This window comes from Talpa europaea (assembly GCF_964194135.1).
Source record: "Talpa europaea genome assembly, chromosome: 14".
NCBI lineage: Eukaryota > Metazoa > Chordata > Mammalia > Eulipotyphla > Talpidae > Talpa > Talpa europaea.
This window is the reverse complement of record NC_140082.1, coordinates 24549040-24570891: the sequence shown is the minus strand read 5'-3', so window position 1 is coordinate 24570891 and position 21852 is coordinate 24549040.

Sequence of the window (21852 nt, the reverse complement as noted above, 5' to 3'; positions counted from 1 at the left end):
ATGTGGGTCACCTCCCTAGTCGGGGATTGAACTTGTGCTGCAGTGGCTGAGAGCTTCACAGTGCTGCGTCTTAACCCTTTGCACCACCAGGGAGACCTCCAATAATGTTTATTTCTAAGAAAAAAATTATAAAACTAATAAGACTTGACAGCCACACCATTTATAGACAGCAGATTATTTTCTAAACAGCAATGATATGCAGAGAAAGGGAGCCTAAAAACATCAGCTCTCTGTCGTGTCTTTGTATACAAGTCAGATATCTTCCTATTCCATCCACTTATTTTTAAGGAGGACAGGTTTCCGGGAAAATTCATAACCAAGATATATCTTTTCATTAGCATAAACCAAGTAAGAATGTTGTAGATAAATAGAAATTTCCTTTTCAAACTATGTTCACAAATCTGAGTTTTGTAAATGAGGGCTGCCTGGGTGGTGTTCCTGGACAAGTACAAGCCGGCTTGCATTTATTGGAAGTGAACACTGCTGTTTGTTTAAAATTTGCTTCCATCCAAGTATGTGTTATTTATGCTCAGTTCAGCTCCTGTCTGCTTGGCAAGTCAGGGTTTGACTTCACTTCCTATCTGGCCTCTCAAACAAGAACACCTAGAATCTCAGTTCTTTGAGAGGCACCGGAACCCTCCCTCAGGGTGACTTCCCTGCTGCGTGAGGGATGGTAATAAGTGACAGGTGCTGCTTTGTCAGCATCCTTGGGGGTGATGGGTTTCATCTCTTGTGGGAAGATAACCATAGAACCACTTTAATGTAGGTGTTTCCAAAGTTCAGAAGCTGTGCAGCTCCTGCCATCAAAATTCTCCATATTTAATATAAAAAGTCAATCTAAAGTTTTGCTGACATACCTATCAGGGCAGGTTGTTAAGGTTGTTTCCGAAATGTCACAAACAGGATTGTAAAATCTTGCAAGCAATTAAGTATAAGAATGTGGAGAAATAGACTAAGAGGAAACTATTCAAGGAGAGGTAAAGTGCAAAAGATTCCAGAAATTTTTCCAGAAGATTGATTTGAATTTTGGAAAAGTGTAATACTGCCCAGAGTTTATGCAAATCCAACTTCTGTATGTTTTTGAGGTATGCCCTATTGATTGTAATATATAATGGAAAGAACTAATTATCTCAGAAATGTGCAGCTGCATGCAACCTTCAGATTAATATCAGAGTTCAAAGAGAGAAGCAGATGTGTAAAGAAGAAGCAATGCCAGATATGTACTTTGGAGCATTAGGAAAGATTTGGTTTGATGGAAAAGTCTTATTCAATCATAATTTCCCATCTCCCAACATGGCATTGGGATTAATATATATTATTCTGTCAAGTAGGTTGCTGTTTTTCATTGTATTTGTTATTTTTCCAGGAAATTGCCATTTTTTTTTCAGAGCTCATGTAGATTTTGTAAATTCCAAATGGAAGACACTTAGAAAAACACATACCAATAAGATGTCTCTGTCATTGTCAATAGCAATTTATTATTCTCTTTTCAGTAGAACAGAGAAAAACACTATGCAATTCAGTTTGTTGAAACTTGTCTCCTAATTTTTTAACTAAACAATTGAAGTTTGAACACAAATTTTTAAGAAAGCAAGGGTTTGTCAGTATCATGCATTGAGCAATACTTCTACATGCCTTGGAAACCAGTCCAGCTTTTCTGGGCTTGGAAAGTCCAAAGCCAAAGATGCTAAGTACCCAGGGTGACTCTGAAAGAGGACTAGCTTTGTGACCTTTTCATACGATTATTGAAATGCAAACTTCTGGGCCTCCCCTGGTGGTGCAGCGGTTAAGCGCTGGGCTGTGAAGCTGCCCACAGCCTCTGCAGTGCCAGTTTGATCCTTGGCTGCCAGCAAGGGTCCCACATGGCAAGCAGACCTCTCCTGCCCGCCCGCTGCTCCCCTCAGCAGTGTACTTCGTCAGTCTGCCTGTTCTGTTCCCCGCTCTGGCTCTGGTGAATTCTCTCACCCTCCCGCACTTCTGACTGTGCCCAGTGCTTGTATAAATAAATAAATAAATCTTAAAAAAAAAAAAAAAAGAAATGCAAACTTCTGTTATAAGAGTATAAGAACATTTCACTTGGAAATGATCTAGTTCAAGTTCAACACAGCAAAAATGATTGAAAGAAAATGTGTTAAAATGTAAATAACCATCATTTGTAGGTGGGAGCATTCTGTATCAATTTTCATTCTTCCAGTTCTCCTCCTTTTTCTCAGTTTTTTACAGTGGGAAATGGATGGTGTTTAATTAAGATGAGACTAAGTAGTTTTAAATGTTAACTAGTTAAATGTTACTGCATACCTAACCAAATCTCATCTCCATTATGAAGTAAACAAAATAGCTTAATAAGCGCTTGGAATTTATAAGTGACTTTGTAAATCCTCCAGTTCTTCTTAAAATGTTTATTTTGTGATAAAGAACAAGGATACCTACGGTACCTGATCTGCAGTATCTGCAGAGCATGAACTTTCTCTATTTTTCATATGTCAATCAATAATACTTTTTTTATAATTTGAAAATAGGGGTGAGAGCTATTGATTTGTTTTCCCTAATTGGAGAAAGTTACTAATTATGAATCAGCTCTAGCTATGTGCATTCTTGCTGCCACATGCAAAGACACCAAACTGTGGATAATGAATTATGTGGAGTTTGATCCAGGACAGTCATCAGGGAAGAGGCAAGACTGATCTTCCCAGACTCAGTCTAACCCAGATATTATCACATGGTGTGAGCCCCTAGAGATTTGACTTGGTAGAGGGGACATGGGAGAAGGGCAGCTAGTAAAAATTGTAGTCTAGATAACAGCAGCCATGATCAGTAGCAGAAGTAAGGGAGAAAGGAAATGTCTTCAGCAACTCTGCAAGTCCAAAGAGATTGGCTTTCTCCCTTATCAAAGGATAAATTTAATACCTATACCCAAGGCAACTGCATCAACAACCAAAAAAAAAATTGCTAATAAAGCCATTTGCTCTATTTTGGGCCCTTAATCTATGCCAGGCATTGTGCTAAATATTTCATACTCATTTTCTCATTTAGTCTCACAACTCCACAGAGAGCACCATTACCTATATTCTGCAGAGATCCTGAAACTTAGGGTGGTAAATCAACTTGCTCAAGATCACATATCTAGCCCATGGCAGAGTTGAAATCCAAACCCACATCTGCGAGACCTCAAAGCCAGTCCCCTTCAGTGTTACACATGATATATTGCTTCCTAACATCTGCTTCCCACAGTAACATACGTCTAGCTCTCTTCAGCTCCATGGTATCATCACATGAATTCTCACACTGGCACTATGAGATAGTCTTCTATCCATCCTAGATGGAAAAGCACAAAGGACAAGACAGAGTGACTAATCCAGGGATGCAGACCAGACCTGGGATATAGAGTAGATGGGATGTGGACCTAGGATTCCTTTCTTTTTCTCTCTCTATTATTAACTCATTGTTCACAATTTCTCATTTCATCGGTGTGATGTCTTTGTACAACAGTGACAGCTGTATATTTTCCAGCTCTAGAACAGGAAGAATAATGATCCATGCAGAACATAGTCAGTATCCTGCCAGGACATGTTAACCTTTCCTTTTAAAGGGATAAAATAGGCAAACTTTGATCCCCATAAGGAGTTAGATTTGCAACTTAGCCTAAGTCTGGATGTCATTAGTTACTTCATCTATGGATCATCTGTGAAAATCTTTAGTCTATATTTTATGGCAAAAATGCCCTGTTAGATGCCTGTGATGAATTCCTTTTTAGCTTTCAGTATGACCATCAGGATGACAGAAGCACTCTTCAGGGGTGTAACTGAAATGTATTTTCCTCCATGTTTGAACACAAGCACTTCAGACTTGCCTTGAGGGAAGAAATGGAGTAAAATGGGTTAATGTTTTGTTTTATGTTGATCAGTTATTGCCACAATAATGCAGAAAACCCACCATTTTAAAGCAAAGTGGCTTATATCAGCACACTTTTCTTTCCATGTCCATAAATGTGCAGGTTGACCATGGTTCTATTGATTTACTGTGATCTCAGCTACTTTGTCTGTGGCTTGACAGGTCTTAGTATAAGACCAGTCTTGAAGAGTTAGGTTCAGTTCTATACTGTATAGTTTACTCTAGAGCTGAGGCTCACAGGTCAATGTGTAAAATCAGAAGGTTCTCCAGAAAGCAGTTAAACCAAGATTGAGCGTTTCAAATGTTGCTAGTCTGGGTTGTAACAAAATCCCCAGAGGCTTGGATTTTCAGGGTTCATAAACCAATCAAGATAAAAACACCTGGAACAGTACCTAAACCACATCAACCTTCTGTTGGAGAGGTTTGGAGAAATGGATGTGAACACCACATCCCGTGGTCAATAGATTGCTTTTCAAGCAAAAACAGACTTTTGGACTATCAGATAGAAAGATGACATGGAGCATATCTAAATAACAGACAGAGTTGGGGGATAAGTTATGATATATATAGTTATACCAAACCCAGAGTCAAACTGAAACTGTGACAAATTTGAAAACAGTGAGAATAAAGGGCTACATTCTCCTTATTTGCCCTAAAATTTTAATTTGCATCGAAGAAGTCAGGAACATCTGAACCATGTAGACATAGCAGAGAGAAAAAAATAATGAATAAAATATTGCCAACTTGGAGCTCTACTTCCAAACTGATTAGAATGACAGAGACAAAAATGAATATTAGTGATTTTCTTCCACAGTGAAATGCTCTGCTGTGGCTATTTTATTTTGCATAGTAAAAGAAAGGCATCCACTCTAATGATAGAAGTTTACACTTGCAAGTTCTAAATATCAGCGTTCATAATTTATGACCGACTGATTCATACTACTTAATTTACGTAGACAGAAAATGTTCTTCATTAAAAATAAATTGCTAACACATGAAAGTTTTATCTTTTCTTTTTTCATATTGAGTTCATAACAGTCATTGGCTAACTATTGTCACAATGTCTAATTTTGAATTCTGATTGTTTTATGTTTACATATTAATCTGCAAATACATATCTTTGCATCTGGGAATATAATGATATAAACAAAAATATAATGATATAAACAAAAACTGAATACAAATGAAGCTATTTCCGATGTCTAACAAGAAAAAATGGAAATTAGTAGGACCACTATTCCAGTTTCTCTCTGAGGTAACATTTTATATGCAAATTCCAGCCTTGCAAACTACTCTGACCTCTAAGAAGAGGTTGAGTGACCTGGGATTAGGTCTATGTTTGCTGGGATAGAAACTTGGAGCAGTGACAGCATGATAGAGACTGGCCAAGTAGAGTCAGCTATCAGCTTTAATCACCACTTTTAATCAGAGCACTTTTGACTTGTCTGTGTTTATATGTGAGTTCCATGAACTATCTTATTGGAAAACAGGGCTCTCCCATTCCTGAATTCCTTTTGAAGATCAATACCTCACAATCAGCTCAGAAAACAGGAGACAATGACATTTTCTGATGTCCTTTCCAGTGAGTCCTGGAAGGCTCACTTTCTAGATATATCTATATATATTTACCTACAACTTGTATTTAGCCACAATGTCTATTTATCAGAGTACAAACACTCCACACACAAACATACATACACACCACCAGGGATACTCAGTGATCTGCCTTCAGTCACAGAATTTGAGTTTCTTTCAAGTAAAATCAATTACAGAAGTTTTTTTTTTTTTTTAAGAGGTAAACTGGTCATTGAGGAGACCACATAATTGCATCTTGCATTAGTATCTAATCATGGACTCTCCCCTAGTTTCTCTGGTAAATGTCAACCATTCATTTCTCTGATAAAGTCTTTTGATAAGCACCAAGGGAAAAATTGTGCCTCTCCTGGTCAGACATATCTCACTTAGCTAGAGGAAAAGAGTCTACAAATGCCTTTTCTTCTTCTTACTCATACCTTCATGAGTCTTAGTAGTATTTTTAGTAGTTATTTAATTGCACGCATTGATGTTATTTGAGGAATGCTTTATCACTGCTCTCTAATATACTCTGTAAAGACATCACACCCCACCTCTGCCCCTCCACCATTGTCATGCACTATTGTCATGTCAAAGTAATTTTTATCCTTGGAGACCTTCAATTTTCAGAGTTTTCACATTGATGAATTCATGTAATATTCACAAATGCCTTGGTATGAAAGTAACTGGAGCAAAGCAACTGAAATGACTTCACTGTGAATAGAAGTAGCTTTTAAAGCAGGTGACTCCAAGAAGCAAACTTCCTGTATTAAACCATCAATTAGTTATCTGCCTTACAGGCAAACTTAGTCTCAATTGTGAACTTCACCTGGAGCTTTCCTACCATTTGCCTGTAGACTCTGTTCTTGCCTTGGTCTTGTCTTGGGCTTCTGCTTTAACTTTCTGTGAGTTAATTCTTATTTGTCTACTTTCTCCAGATTCCAATCCCACTTCCCATTCTAGCCTGAATTGAAACTGCCCATTTCAGTGTAAATAAAATTTTTTAGCAAAATCTAAACTCCCCCCCCCCAAAAAAAAAAACCAAACCCAAAAATCCAACACATAATTTGTTTGCACAGATCCATTTTGGTGTCAGTTCCTAGTCTCCAGTACTAAGAATGTTCAATTTCTGGTATAAGGTAGGGTACATTTCTTGAGGAAAATGTTAAGACCCAAATGTTAAAACCCCAGTTGGAGAGGGAGGCAGCGACTCCTTCCTACAACAATGGTTTCTCAAGGGCCTTCAGCTCAAAATAATCCATATACCAAAGAAGCACTATTTGGGCGTGGTGGGTTCTAAACCACTTCAGTGAGAATTGGGTACCAGGAACAAGCAACAGGACCTGATGCTTCACTAGACAAAAAATAACAGAGTGGGGGGTAGGGTGTGTGTGTGTGTGTGTGTGGTGAGAGAGAGAAAGAGAGAATGAATATGTCTGGCATGTGATATGATCTTGAAGTCAGTCTGTGGAAAGTGGTGCTGAAGGGTTTAGCTCAGAGTGAAACTGCATACAGATATTTTGCCAACCTGGAGCACTTATAAAAGAGAATCTTTAGAAGAGAAAACTATTACTGCATGACTTTCCTTATAAATTTAAAAAACAGTAAGAAAATGATTTAGTTCTCTCATGGAATCCTGAAAAAATACTGCTCTTTCCTATTCAAAATTTGTATACTCCATCAATGACATCTAATCTCCATAAAAATCTGAAATATGGATATAGTCCAGTATTCTGACCATGCTAATTACTACCACTTTCAGATGTTAAAGGCGAAAATTTAATGAATAAAATTGATTAATATGTAAACCAAGGAGATTATCTAGGTATATATAATGACATAAGTTCACAAGCCTTTTATCGTCATTTACCATAAAAGAAGTGTTTCTTATAAGATGTAAACTTTTGTAGCATGAACTAACTTTTATGAGAAAAACTGGCTTTGGTTTTTAGAACTGAGTGTGCAGAAAGTGGGCCAAAATAGCTGCAAAGAGTCAGCACTGTAAAAAGAGATCTGCAGTTTTCCCCAACACTGTTGCCTTCGGATGATCTCGGATATGCCGTGCTACAGTCATTGCATAGGTTTTTACTTGATTGTGTGGCGATTCTTTAAGACATTAACAGATAGTAACTACAGAGCCAGCTACTAAGCTGCTCCAATTTTTATCACTGAAACGTTGACCCCTCTGTGCGGGTGCCAGAAGCAATGAAGAGACTGTAGGTCGAGACTAGTCTGCCAAGTCCCACCTCATTAGGCTCCCATCTGATTTAGCATATTGGCCCCAACCCTGCAGCCGCCGTTCTCCAACACAGGAAGCCCTTCTGACACTTGGCAATAGGTGTAGGGTGCCATATTGAGACAACCAAGAGTCTGACCAGATGGTAGCTCTCTCTTGGACGTCTTCAGAGATTTATTTTCTCTATGAAGCAGAGGAAATTGGGCAAGTCAGCCAAGCACATGGCCTTCTTTGTGTTTCATTTTACAAGGAAACCCAGGCTAGTCTTTTGGCAGCCAAGGATTTGGCAGCCTGGCAATCTTGGCAATGCCATGGGCTCAGGGGCTCTTCAGACTACAAAGTAATTCTTGCTGTTTGTAAAGTTCCTAGTTGAGGTGGGTTTGGGGGCAGGCAATAAGGCAGAGTAAAAATGATCCATCTCAGGCAACAAAGTTATTCTGGAAATGTGACCAGTTCTGCCAAGATAGAGAGTAAAACAGATGTATTTAGCAAGTCTTTCCAATAGAAACTTATTTGGAACATTTTTAATGAATACATGATGATTGGGCATTATCAAATGCCATCTATGTTTTCATTTCCACATATTTTTTCCCCACAATAAGTCTAGATTCCATTGTTTTCATAGTAAGGGTAGAATATTTCCTTGTCATTTTAAAATTATTATTTCCATTTTTTCTTTCAAAGAAAGTATAACAGGATACTAAAGGGTAATATGTTTCCACCCCCCATCTTTATTGATTTAAATAATCTTTAGTGGATTTAAAAAAAATTTATTGAGATATAATTCTCACGCCATACCATTCATCCAAGTAAAGTGTATGATCATAGATTTTTCTGTTATATTATTAAGTTTTTAAATTATGAGATATATGTTGAATTTATTAAATTATTAAAACATAATATGCCATCTTGACTATTTGAAAATCTACAATTGAGTGGTACTAATTACATAAACAATGTAATTACATAAACAATGTAAATTAGTGGTACTAATTACATAAACAATGTAAGCAAATACTCTCTAATCCCCCTTCTCACAAATTCCTGGAGATGTCAAGTTTACTTTCTATATCTATGGTTTATCTATTCAAAATATTTCACACACAATTATACAGTGTACAATATTTTCTCATTTATATATAGTTTATTACAGTTAGTATAATGTTTTTTCCAGATTCATCCATGTTGTAACATGTATCAGAACGTCTTTCCTTTTTACAGCTAAATAATATTCCATTTGTTTATACATTCATCTGGTGTTTATCTGTTCATGTGGATGCAGGCTTTTTTCTACATTTTGGCTTCTGTGTTCAAAATTGAATGACATGTCAAAGGGGAAAATGTGTGTCCAGATGCACGTTGCAGCCAGCAGCAATTTGACATTGTAGCCAGTAGCAATTTGACCAGTGAATAACTGGCAATTGCAAATGTGCTAAGGTCAAGCATCCTATGATTAGTCTCCTAGTGCCCAACATTAATAAATATTGGCTGGAATGAACTGCATATATAAAAAGTAAAGGGCAGAGTCAACACATACTTTCCCTAACATATTTTTAAAAAGTAAGGTGGTTACCCTAAATATAAGCTTTGCCTAACTAATTGAATAGATTTCTTTGAGGTGATATATATTTTGTATGGAAAAACAACACTGAGAAGATGGCTCATTTAAACTTTCAAAATGTCAGGCAATCGTGATTCTGCCTGGTTACCATAAGCTTTAAAATGTCTTGGAGAAAGTTTCACGCCCGGACTATTAGTTTTAATTAAATCACCATAGAATTGGAAATAGCAGCAAACTGCTTTACCATTATAGAAAATTGACATTTATTTTGCTGAATATTTATTAGTTGCCTAGTTAGGAACTACGAAAAATACAAAGTTAAGAAATACTCCCCACAAAATCTACAACCGGGCAGGAAAGGAAGCACAAAGTATAATATGTAGAGCATGAAGGGAAAATGATCAATTTCTTTAAAGAATCAGATTCAAAATCAGTTCTATTTTGCTATTTTAAAAGAAGTGGTAGAGGGTCACCACTTAGGATGCTGGGCAGGGTATGGATGATAATCCTGATCCATTCCTCTGTTTTGCTCTTATGTTTAAGCAGAGCTCTAAAGGTGAGACCCCCATGCAGTTTAATGAGAAATTGAACAGGATGTATATTCTAAAAAGGCGGGAACTGCTTTCTCCCTGGGACCTAGCACCATGCCTGACGTGAGATTTTTGGGTGACAACACAGAAAACTAGTAAACTACATTCTCCTTAATTATTAATTCCAAGAGAATGGGTGAGAAAATCTATGCATGTTAGAGAAATCTTGAGCGGAGGTGTGTGAGGAAGAACTGGAATCCATACAGATTCTAAAATTATGGGCGTGTGACATCATTACATTCTTAAAGGTGCTAGAAAAGGAAATAATTTTTCAAGAGCATCTTGTTGTTTTTAAATCAATACTATGAATGAATATTTTAACTTTTCATTACTAGGGTTTTTATTCCAATTATAATATTTATATATTTCTTTCATAATTTTATTTTCATGTGCAATGAGTTGGGTTGTTAGATTTCACTATTTCTAAGTTCTTTTCTTTTTCAAAATTAAAGCTAAGTCCAAGTTGAAGAAATGTGGTCTCAATAAAAATAGACCAGTTTGTAGTGAGCCTTGTCCTTGGCAAAAACAGCTATCAGTTCACACATAATTTGGGTCAGGATTTACTGGCTTCATGAAAGTTCCAATAATTTCACCAAAAATGAGAAATAAGCCAGGATTTTATCAGGACAATAAACAAATTAGATCAGTAAAATGAAAATTATTCTTTACTTCCTCAGAAGGCACCTCTAATCCTAAAATGTTCCAGCTGAAACTAGAGGGATAAACAGACAACTATAGTAATTTAGTGATAAAGTAATGATTGACTTAATTCCATCTGGAAAGTATTGCCCTTTATCTGCTTAGGAACAGATGGACTAGGTGTTTCCAATTGTGTAATAGGATCAGAACTCATTCTTCCCTCTGGTAAGAAAATTTAAAAGTAAAATCAATGTCTCTCTTCTGTAGGTACCACTTTCAACTACTTCTGGAAATAATGCATTTGTGAAAAATGCTAAATATGCTTCAACTGAAGTGCTATATCAGAAGGTACCACCAGAAGACCTATTATTAATAACTTAACACCTGGACCACATGCTCACAGGATATTTGACACACCAGTGTCAAGAAACTGACAATCACACCAGAAGACAGCCCACTTTCCCCATGTACATACATTAGTGGATTTATAAATACTACACCATCTGGAGAGTTCTGTAAGGGAGCTACAGACCTTGTGTAGGTTTTATCAATAGGAGGCAAAAAAATCTTGGTGAAAATTTATTATTTTAAAATCAAATCACCAGGATGGCCTCAAAATGAACCAGCTGTCTGGAATTGAGCACTTGTGAATAACTGTCAGATTCATTCCTTTCTCATTTGCAGTCCAGACATTGGGCAGACCAACACATATCTAAAATTGAACTTGCTTCTGAGAATGCTTCCTCTGTAAAATCAAGCTCTCCTATTGTTTTCTGCAAATAACTGGGCAAAGTGGTTTGATTTTACTAACAAGTTAGAGAGCTTTCACTAACATTTTTAACCACTTAATTTTCAACCTTTCCTAAAATCCACCATTTGATTTGCCTGAATTTTCATCTTTTGAATCAGAAAGTTAAGTCCATGCTTGTCAAAAAATAATGTGTATACAAATAACCTGAGGATATTGATTAAAAAGTAAATTCTGATTCATTTGGTCTTGCCTGGCCCTTGCAGGTGTGCATATCTTACAAGTCACCAGGATGCACCAAGGCTGGTGATCTGGGAAACATCCTTTGCTGAGCAGAGTTAAGAAACTATTATCTAAACTATCAATCAGAACACGTAGGTATATACTGAAGCTATTCTGAGCGTGTCATTGAAATTCTACATTTTTATGTTCTCAAAATTGCCACAGTTCTACTCTGCCTGCAATTTCTATCTTGAATTCACAAAACAGGCCACACCTGTGAAGGACCATATATAAATCAAATAAAATCACCCAAATATAGAGCAATGGCCTCAAGTAAACAAAACTCATTTTTTGTTTCACTACACTGTATATACAGAGAGAAAGTTGTTTTTTACTTTCAAGAACTTCTTATCAAAAAGAAACGACAGTCACTACATTTTTAAAAGGTCAGAGATTTGCCTGGGGTTTCTACAGCTGAAGTGTTTCATCATTATTTCTGTGGAGTTTGAGCTATTTGAGCTTTGAAATGAAATATCCACTGTTGCAAAGATTTAGCTCAAGAACTTCAGCTTTTTACAGGTATGATTCTAGCTGGGAAAAGTTGTGAAATGCTGGCCAGCTTGTTAAGGACATTTCCACATTCTATGGGAGGGTTTGGACAAACCCCTAAGAAGCAAAACTAATGGGATAGAAAATGATACATAAGAGGATCCATTAAAAAAGTAAATTGAAAATATAAATATATTTATGATTGATGTATTAAATAAGTTGCTACACTAATGTAAATTAAGGCTTTCCTAAGAATATATACATGTGAAAAATCTAATTAAAGAATAAATTATATATAAAAATTATAGGAAATATAAGATGTAGGAAACCAGTAGAAGAGATTATTGAAAAAATATAGCTGAGCATCATCAAGCAAAACATGCTAAGATTCAAGTGGGTTAAATAGCAAAACTTTCTATCTTCTTTCATATTCAAATCCTTAAAGTGTATGGAAATAATTTCTTTTATATTAAAATTTTTAAATTCTGTATGTGGTGAAAAGACTCTAGAAAGGAAAACATAGACAAAACCAAAGTAGTTTGATACCGGTTTCACAGTATACATATTTGGAAATTCAATTGGAATTATTCATAACTGAGAAAATTTACTGCTGATATTAAATGACCTTATTTGACTTAAGATACAGCACATCTATAAGTAGAAAGATAATTTATACAACTTTACAGTACAGACATTATTATTTTATAATAATGAATTGGTTTATTAATTTGGGAGGTAAGAAAATTATTTTATTGGTTCTGTTCATATTGAATAATACCAGCGAATGGATTCAATGGTGATGGTGACAATATTCATCAATAATAAATAAATATAAATAAATTATAAAATAATGAAAATATATATCAATATTTTCTATCACTACTTAAGAACTAGATTTTAAAGTTAAAATGAGATTGAGGGATACCTCTAGGGATATCCACATACTGGACAGAAAACAAATACAAATAAAATCATAAGGATTAAAAGCATATCAATTATTTTCTCTGTTCACAATGGCATCAAACTAGAAATCACCTCTAAAAGAAAACCTCTAACATGTGCAGCTGTCATTTACATGTGGAATACAGTAAAACAAAACATAGGGTCAGGAAAAAACAAACTAATAATCAACCCTTGAAAACTGACTGTAGAATTTGTTTACAAAAGGGGGAGGATAGGAGGGAGAGAAATTTTGGATGGAGGTACAGTGGACTATGGTGGTCTTTCAGTGCTTTGGTGATGGATGTGGTATGATGACATATACCTAAAAGGTATGATCTCACACCTCTAAGTTATATACAGTGTGTAAACCAATGTTACCTTAATTTTAAAACAATTATAAAGAAAAATTTATCAATATTTTCCTATTAATAAGGAGCTGGTTTGACTCCTGTCAAGTTTTATAGATTCCTTAGTTATTTGGAATAAATAGATCATTGATGGAGAATAAAAATAAGCTAGAAAGGAGTTCATGGTATGCTTGAACCTAGTAAGAATTAACTTTCAAAACTTATTTACAGACCTATGAAAAGCTCCAGTCTTTTCAAAATCTTAGAATAGCATTTGTGTGCTAATTCCTGTTACAGTGGAGCACAAAAAGTAAGAGAATAACATAGAGACTTATAGTGGCATTAGCAACAAAAGGAAGAAAATTGAATCACAAGGATTAGAAAATAAAACTTTTTTTTAAAAAAAGTCTCCAATCAAAATTCCAGCAAGTTCTATTGGGGAAAACTACAAAGTAATTCTGTAGTTTATATGCAAGACAAAGGACTGAGAGAAGGGGGCAAAGAACTTAGAATAGCCAACACAACCTTTAAGAACAAATACAAAGCTGAAGGACTAATTCTACCCAAATTCAAGATTTATATATAGCTGGAGTAACAAAGACAGATCAGTATTTATAAGAGAATAGAAAAATAGATCAATAGAATACAGAGAGAAGCCAGAAATAGACTCACAAAAAAATCAACAAATTGTCAATTCAAGCCTTGACAAAGGAGCATAGATAATTCAATGGAGAAAGGATAATCTTTTCAACAAATGGTACATTTGTTTACCAAGGAATGGTAACTAGACAACCTCAGGCCAAAAAAAAAAAAAAAAAAAAGAAGAACCTAGATGCAGAACTTAGACTGTTCACAAAAAGAAAGTAAAAATGGATTGTAGATATAAATGTAAAACATAAATGTATAAAATTTCTAGGAGAAAACATATGAGGAAAACTTAGGTGACTGTAGGTTTAGTGACAACTTTTTAGATACATGACCAGAAACAAGATTCATGAAAGAAGGAATCTGCATGGTGGACTAGGGGTTAAGTCTCAGTGCTAGCAATGCTACAGCCTGAGTTTGATCACCAGCCAGGGAGCTGACCCACATGACACAGGCGACCTCTCCTTTCTCGGCCACTGCTCCCTTCAGCAGTGTATTTCAGTAGATCTGCCTGTTCCACACCTCATTCTGTCTCTGGTGTATCTTCTCTCACCCTGCACCTCTGGCCTACACCCAGTTCTTGTATGCAAAAATAAATAAATGACATCTTAAAAAAAAATGAAGGAATCCATGAAAGAAAAAAAAAAGGTAAGTAGGACCCATTAAAATTAAACATATCTGTTCTGTAACCTGTACCCTTTTATGATAATGAGAAAGTATGCCACAGAGTTGAGAAAATATTTGTGAAATATTTGTGAAAACACCTATCTGATAAAGGATTTATGTCCATTATCAATAAGAAAACAACCTAATTTAAAGTGGGTTAAAGATCTGAACTGACAACTTATCAAAGAAGATATCCTTTCATATGGCAAATAGACACATGAAAATATGCACAATATCATATATCATTAGGGAACCATAAATTAAAACATTAAGATACCATCATATACCTATTAGAAAGATAGAAATCCAAAATACTCACAGCACCAAATGCTGATGAGAATGTTGAATAGGAACTTTGATACATTATTGATGGAAATGCAAAATGGTACAGTCACTTTGGAAGACAATTTAGCAGGAGGAAGAGGATATGTAATATGTCTCTGTGATTTCTATTCCATTTTTCCTTAGACCTAAAGTTGCTTTAAAACCTAAAGTGCATAATCTTTTTTTAAGAAGGAGACAGAGTAAAGCTATGCCTGGAAAAAAGAATCACATACAGATACAAAAAGTGAAAAGAAAAATAGAAGCAAAATTTCACCTCTAGAAGATATTGTAGGACAAGAAACTAAAAGTCAAATAAAATTGTTGGTGGAATTTAAATGTTTATCAGTAAGATTATGATTTTTAAATGTACAAACACAAACAACAAACCTAATATTAGAAAGTTTGAGGGAATTCTATCCCATATTATTTTTATAGTCAAATCCCATCAGGAACTCAAAATCACATGATTATGATGTATATTCCAAAAATTCATTTGTCGATTTTGGCATATGCAATGTCTATATACAACTCTAGTTGATTTTCTAGCAATTAACAGTCCAGGAGTTGGGCCAAGCTAATTTAATTAAAATTTCTCTGGGAATCATCATTATGAATTAATATTTAATGTGTTATATGCTGCAAAAGTAAAACAGCAGAATCACAATCATACATTGTACTGATCCCTGACATTTTTTGTGAAATTTGAAGACATGTTATTTTCTCATTATATGAATATTGGGAAATAAAATGGGGAAATGATCTTGAATTATGGATAGTGATCTGAAGACTTAATAATAAACAGCTTTGGATAGACAGTGACAAATGGCAGAGCATTTAAGCAACTAAATATACCCCTAAGAGAGTGATACCACAAAGGAAAACTGAGCTGGCCTAGAATGTCAAGAACTAGTAATTTGTTTTTAGAGTCTCCTGGAATAAGGGTGAACGATGTTGAACATTTTTTCATATGCTCGTGTCATATCTTTGTCAATTTTCTTATTTGCCAGTGGGTCTTACCAGTGAATATGAGTCCTATCTACATTTGAAAATAAGTCCATTATAAGAAATGTTTACAAATATTTTTGTAAACAAATGATGATGACCTGAAAGCAAGCCTGTGAGTGACAGTCAGATGAGAGTGACTCCTGGATCCCAGCCACCTGGCTCGCACTGTGAGCACTAAGATGGGTGGTAAAACCAGAAGAAGGAAAACTTTGAGTGAACCAACCACATTTCCCTATCAAAGTAAGGGAAGATGTTGAAATGGAGAATGCTCTCTGTGGGAAGACAGAGAAACTAAGGCTATTTTCCTTTCACTTTACAAAACACAGAGTCTCTAGTCCTACCTGTGGTATCCTGGAGACTGAACTACAAGTTATTCTGCCCTTCCTTGTTCTGAGCATTGCAAAAGTTTTTGAAGTTTCAAAAGCTTGCTTATTCATCAACACTTTTTAAAACCTACTTACTGATTTTATGGACTACTTATTTCATGTGGTATGTGATTTACAGTGTGAAAAATCCCAACCAGTTTAGTTTATGACCAGGAAGATGGTCATACTGAACTATGGAATTGCTGTGGCTATTCTTTGAGTTATTATATATAGCTCAGGTGTTTCTGGAATATCACATCAGAATCCAAAATTTGAACTGAGAAAGAAGACAAGGACATTACTTTAAACAAAATATCCCAATCCTCCTTGTTGATTCTTAATCTTTCTCTAAGCAGCAATCCTTCCTAAATATCCAAATTTAGTGACTTGAAATATTATAGCTCTATTTGAACTATTCTGTCATGAGATGAAATTGAACGTAATAAAACTGTGTAGGTGGGGGTGTGTGATATAATAACATTTCTGAAGACATGTGATCCTATACCTCTGAATCAACAGTGCTGTAAATCAATGTTACAGCAAAAGAAAAAAGAGAAAGTAATAAAGCTAATAACTAAAGGGAATGAACTACCTCTACCAGGATTAATATAAATTAATGGATTAATATAGATTAATAGTTTAATCCACCTTGATTAATATAGACCAGTCTAATAATCTATTTCCATTCTTCTTATTAGCAAGGATATTTTAAATTAAAAATTCATATTGGTGTTTCTCCCAGTCTCTTATTTTGAGAAATTCTAAAAGTTATAAAGAAAGTGTAAAATAAGGTGATGAAAATCCATATGCTATAACATTTTACTATATTATATTTATTTCTCCTTTTTATTTTCTTAATCTATATAAATGGCAATTGATATTTGACACTTCACCTCAAAATATTTTAACTTTTATCAACTAAGAACAAAGATATTTTTCCTACAGAAAAGAATTCAATAATCCCAGAAAAGGAATTTAATCTTGATACAATTCTCTTCTAATATTCTGCCCATATTCAAATTTCCCCAATAATATCTTTAAATATTTTTTAACTTAAAGATTTGATAAAGGATCATACATTAATTTAGTTGTCATATCTTAAACTAGTTCACCAGTTTTGAGTTCTTATATTTTTTTAGACAAGAGTGCAAGGAATTTGCAAAGATTCTACTTAAATGCCTGTCATATCTCCAAAGAATATAGGCATTCTGTTACATAAACAGTGAAATTTTAAAAATCAGTATTTTTCCGCAATTATAAAATTGATTGCTTCTTTTTGTAGAAAATATAGAAAACCCAGAAGAGTAGAAGTTTGTGAAAAATCATTACTTTCCCCTAGTAAAAAAAAACATTGACTACTTAATTATGTTTCATTTTAGTCTTTTCAGTATATGTTGTTCGGATATTTGTTGATTTCATATCATTAGGGAAGGAATATTATAACTGAAAAATTTAACATATTTTAGCTCCTTTTAACAGTACCTCTAAAGCCAGAATGACACAAATCCAAGCACAGCTGGAACAATGACATCAAAAGATTCAAGCTAATAATTCCAGAAACTGATGTTAAGATCCCCAGGATCCCAAAATGCTATGTGGGAGTGTGGCAATAAATTGGCCCACAAAATTGTTCCATTTTATTATTTTTTCAGAATTTCAAGGCAATCTGTAACCAATAAAATTGTAACTTCAGCCAGACTAATCTGAATTGCAGAATTTCCACTGTGACATCTAATTGAAAAAAACCAAAATGGATGAAAAAAACATATTATGCATTGAGAGAATACTTTCAATTGTGTTACTGTATATTATCTTAATTCCTTTCAAGAATTGCCTACAGGACATTACCAAGATAAAAGTGTAGTTTTAAAATGAAGTCAAGGGCACCAGAAAATGACCAAAACTATATTGAGACAGTCTTGGAAAAAATTCAAAACCTTCAGCATTTCACTAGAATTTTTTCCCCCTTTATTGCCATGAATGTGCTATTTCCCAAAGGGAAAGTGTCCTCAGAAAGAAACATTCAGGACACAATTCAAAGGAAACAGGGTATAATGCTACATGTATATTAACCTGAAGATGCACCACAGAGACTGGCAGTACTACCTGATTAAATGAAGTGTCATAAGGTTTTTCTGGTATTTCTTTCAGTCAAAACTCCATGGGAAACCATCAGACAATTGAGGTTAGAATTCTGCTCAAAGTATATATATTTGTCATTAATATGTAAGAGTTTCATATACATCCTTGGAGACAATATGAGGATTTTTAAATGACTGGACTTTTCTGAAAGAAAAGAGATAAAATAAGAAAAATATTGAAGCTTCATGGTCTCTCATAACTTGAGCCAGTTCTATTAACTTGAGCCAGTTCTATTCCAAACTGAAAATACTGAGCAATGCTTTGAAATTTTCCATAATAATTTTGCAAGTGGTCTTTTTAGAGGTGTTGAAAGGAACAATTAATTATTTTATGTATATATAATAACAAGGACTAATTCAATTTTAAATCAGAGCTATTTGTCCTTTGAGTTATTTTTTCCTTTTTTGTTGATATTGCTAGGAGGAAAGGATGTCCTGAGCAAACTCCATACAGGCTTTGTGGACTCCACCCTCACAACACTGGGAACTACAAATCCCATGATCACCAAAGGGAAGGTTGCGAGGACCTGAGAGCAGAGTCTCACATGTTATGTGCTGATGCGGCAGATGTCAGAACCTACTTAGAGCAGGCAGGTTTGCAGGGTCTGGGTCTCCTCTCCTTGCCCTGTAACAATATTACAGCTGATGAAAAAAAGTATATGCTTTTCTGATATCATTAAATGTAATTGATAGTCTGCTTTTCCTGCTGTGTTTTGTTTGAGTTTTAGAAAAGGAAATAGCCACTTGTTAATTTAAGTTTAGAGTTCCAACAAGCTATTATAGTGAGGGGAGACATGAAGCTTATGAATAAATAATTATATGTTAGCATGGAAGAGAAATAAAGGTGTACAAAGAGAAGCATAGGGAAGTGCTATTACAAATAAAGTGGTAAGAGAAAGCTTCTCTAAATTGGTGGCATTAAGCAGTGTCTGGGTAAAGTGAAGGAATCAGCCGCTCAGATATCTGGAGGAGAAGCATTCCTGGTAGGGGAAGCAATAAGTGCAAAGGGCCTGAAGCAGGACTATGCTTGGTCTGTCGGAGGAAAAATGAGGATCTTGTGTTGCTGGCACTCCACACTATGTGACTAGTGACTGGGGGTAGTCTCTGGGAAAAGCTTGTCGTCAGATCAGGGGGAGTGCAGCAAAGTGAGGATTTTCAGTTTTGTTCTGAGGGATAAAATTGTGGGGATTAAAATTGGATAAAATTGGAGGGATAAAATTGTGGGATACCCAGCCCTTCTTATTCTCAGGGATATTGTCTTAGTGCCCAGAGTTCCTGCTTGTCAGCTAAGCAGAGGATTATGCAGGGGGCCTCTTACCAGGGCAAAAGTCCTGACCTGAGGAACACACTGGGAAACCAGTATCTGCTGAAGACATCATCGAGATATTAGAATAGAGAAAATCTGCTTTGACTAGCAGGAAACAATGGAGCCCTCCAGGCAATAGCCCCTGGTCACTCCACCCTAGTTTACATCTCTAATTCTATCACCCACACAGGTACACTCCTTATGTATTTGCAACAACTTTGTACTTGATGCTCATAGAGACTGCCTTTGAATGGGGGCGCCACTTTACTTCCAGAGTAGCCCATCTAGGCTTCTGAATTTGAATAATCTTTCCCTTATCCTATGCCAGTTTTAACACTGTTGCTCTGCAAGGCAACACATGTCACTTCCAAAGGATCCCTCTGGTTACCATTGTGAAAGGCAGGAGGGGCAGCAGTTGGGATGGGTGCTAGAAGTCTTTGGAGAAAGAAAAGAAAGGAAGAAGCATTGACCAAGGGAAGGGGCTGGTGAGGAGGTTGCAAGAAATGATCTGATATTTTGGACCTGGGAACTATTTCTATTTGAACTAGTAAAAGAATTTAATGGGTCATTTTGGCTACTTATTAATACAGAAACCAGATTACTCCTTAGAGGATGTTTATTTTGTGGGTGGTCTGTGTTTACAATTAGGTAAAAGGAATCTTCCCCTACCCTGCATTATTAGCACAGCCTACTCCATGTCAAATTAGAAACAAGGGTGAGCTTAAGTGTATTGAAAACCTGCTAGGTCTATTATTAAACTTGATTAATATAATTGGAATCCGACTTGATCAAGTCATGACTTTTCCATGATATCATTGTAGAGATGAGGGTGGGAAATCACCAAAATCCTCAACTTTAAAATGGTTGAGACAAAAATGGAGAACCTTAATCATAGAAAGAATGTTCCCACTATAACAAGTGATTTTACTTTTAATACGCAGAACCAGCGCCTCTTCCTTCTTGAGCAATTATCTAAATAGATATAAATGGGCTTTAAAGTTGTCTTATTTTCCAGCTACAATTAAAGCATGTTTGTATCTGTTACCTTGAAACTCGGGTTCTCTCATCTTTGAGAGTGGGGACAGTTATTCAGGAAGATTTCCTTTTGAAAAAGGAAGGCATTTTTCCTTGGTTTCCATTTCAAGAAAATTACATTGAATTGGATTTTCAGGTACCATTAATTGATGTAGCAGAGAAAACTGAAACCTGATGATTTGGCTCAAGGCCCTTTTTTAAAAAAGAAAAAGACTTCAGCAGGAAAAGCCTTCAGGCTTACAATGTCAGCCTTGCCACAGTAAAAAAAAAAAAGGAGACAAAGCAGTTGATCTTGTCCCTGGAGACTGCATCCTTTTAACTGCTGTTTCTATATTCCACATATTATAAGAAGTCCCAGAGATTATTTGTAGCAAAAATGCATTTAAGAGACAGAAATATTAAGTAATCTAGGAAAAACTTTCCACCATGTTTCACTTTTTCCTATCTAAATCTTGGTTTCTAGTATTTCTAATGATGATGTACAGAAATCTTTTTAGACAAGTTTTATTGAAGAAACATTAAGTACACCACTTTAATTCCCTTCTTTCCCAAGCATTTGACACTATTATTTACCTTTAAGATTTATGAATTAAATAAAAGCCTTCCATGTGGGTTATAATATATGAAAGTAACAGTCAGATTTTCTGCAATGAAAAGAATGTGTTGTTAACTTTATTTTGAAAACTGTGCATTTAGATCTGCACATGTATCTAGAAAAAAAATCACAATGTATAAATTTTATTTTCTGGAGCCATATTGAACACTACTCTGAAGGTCCAAAGATAAAGAAAGGAGATGACAGAAAAGCTGGATCCTAAAACATGCTCCTCAGTGGGGGCGATACTGCCTCCAAGGGGGTGAAAATTAGTTCTTAGGGGGCAAATTTTAGATAGTATAATGTTTTGTGGCTTTCTGTGGAAGACAGATTACTGTCCCCTACCGCCTTACCCCACCCCATCAAGGCCATGTCCTCAAGCTTTGAACTTGAGAACAGCACAGAAGAATTAAGATTGTAGGTAAAATGCAAGTTGGTAATGAGCTGACCTCAAAATAGGGCTATAAACCTGG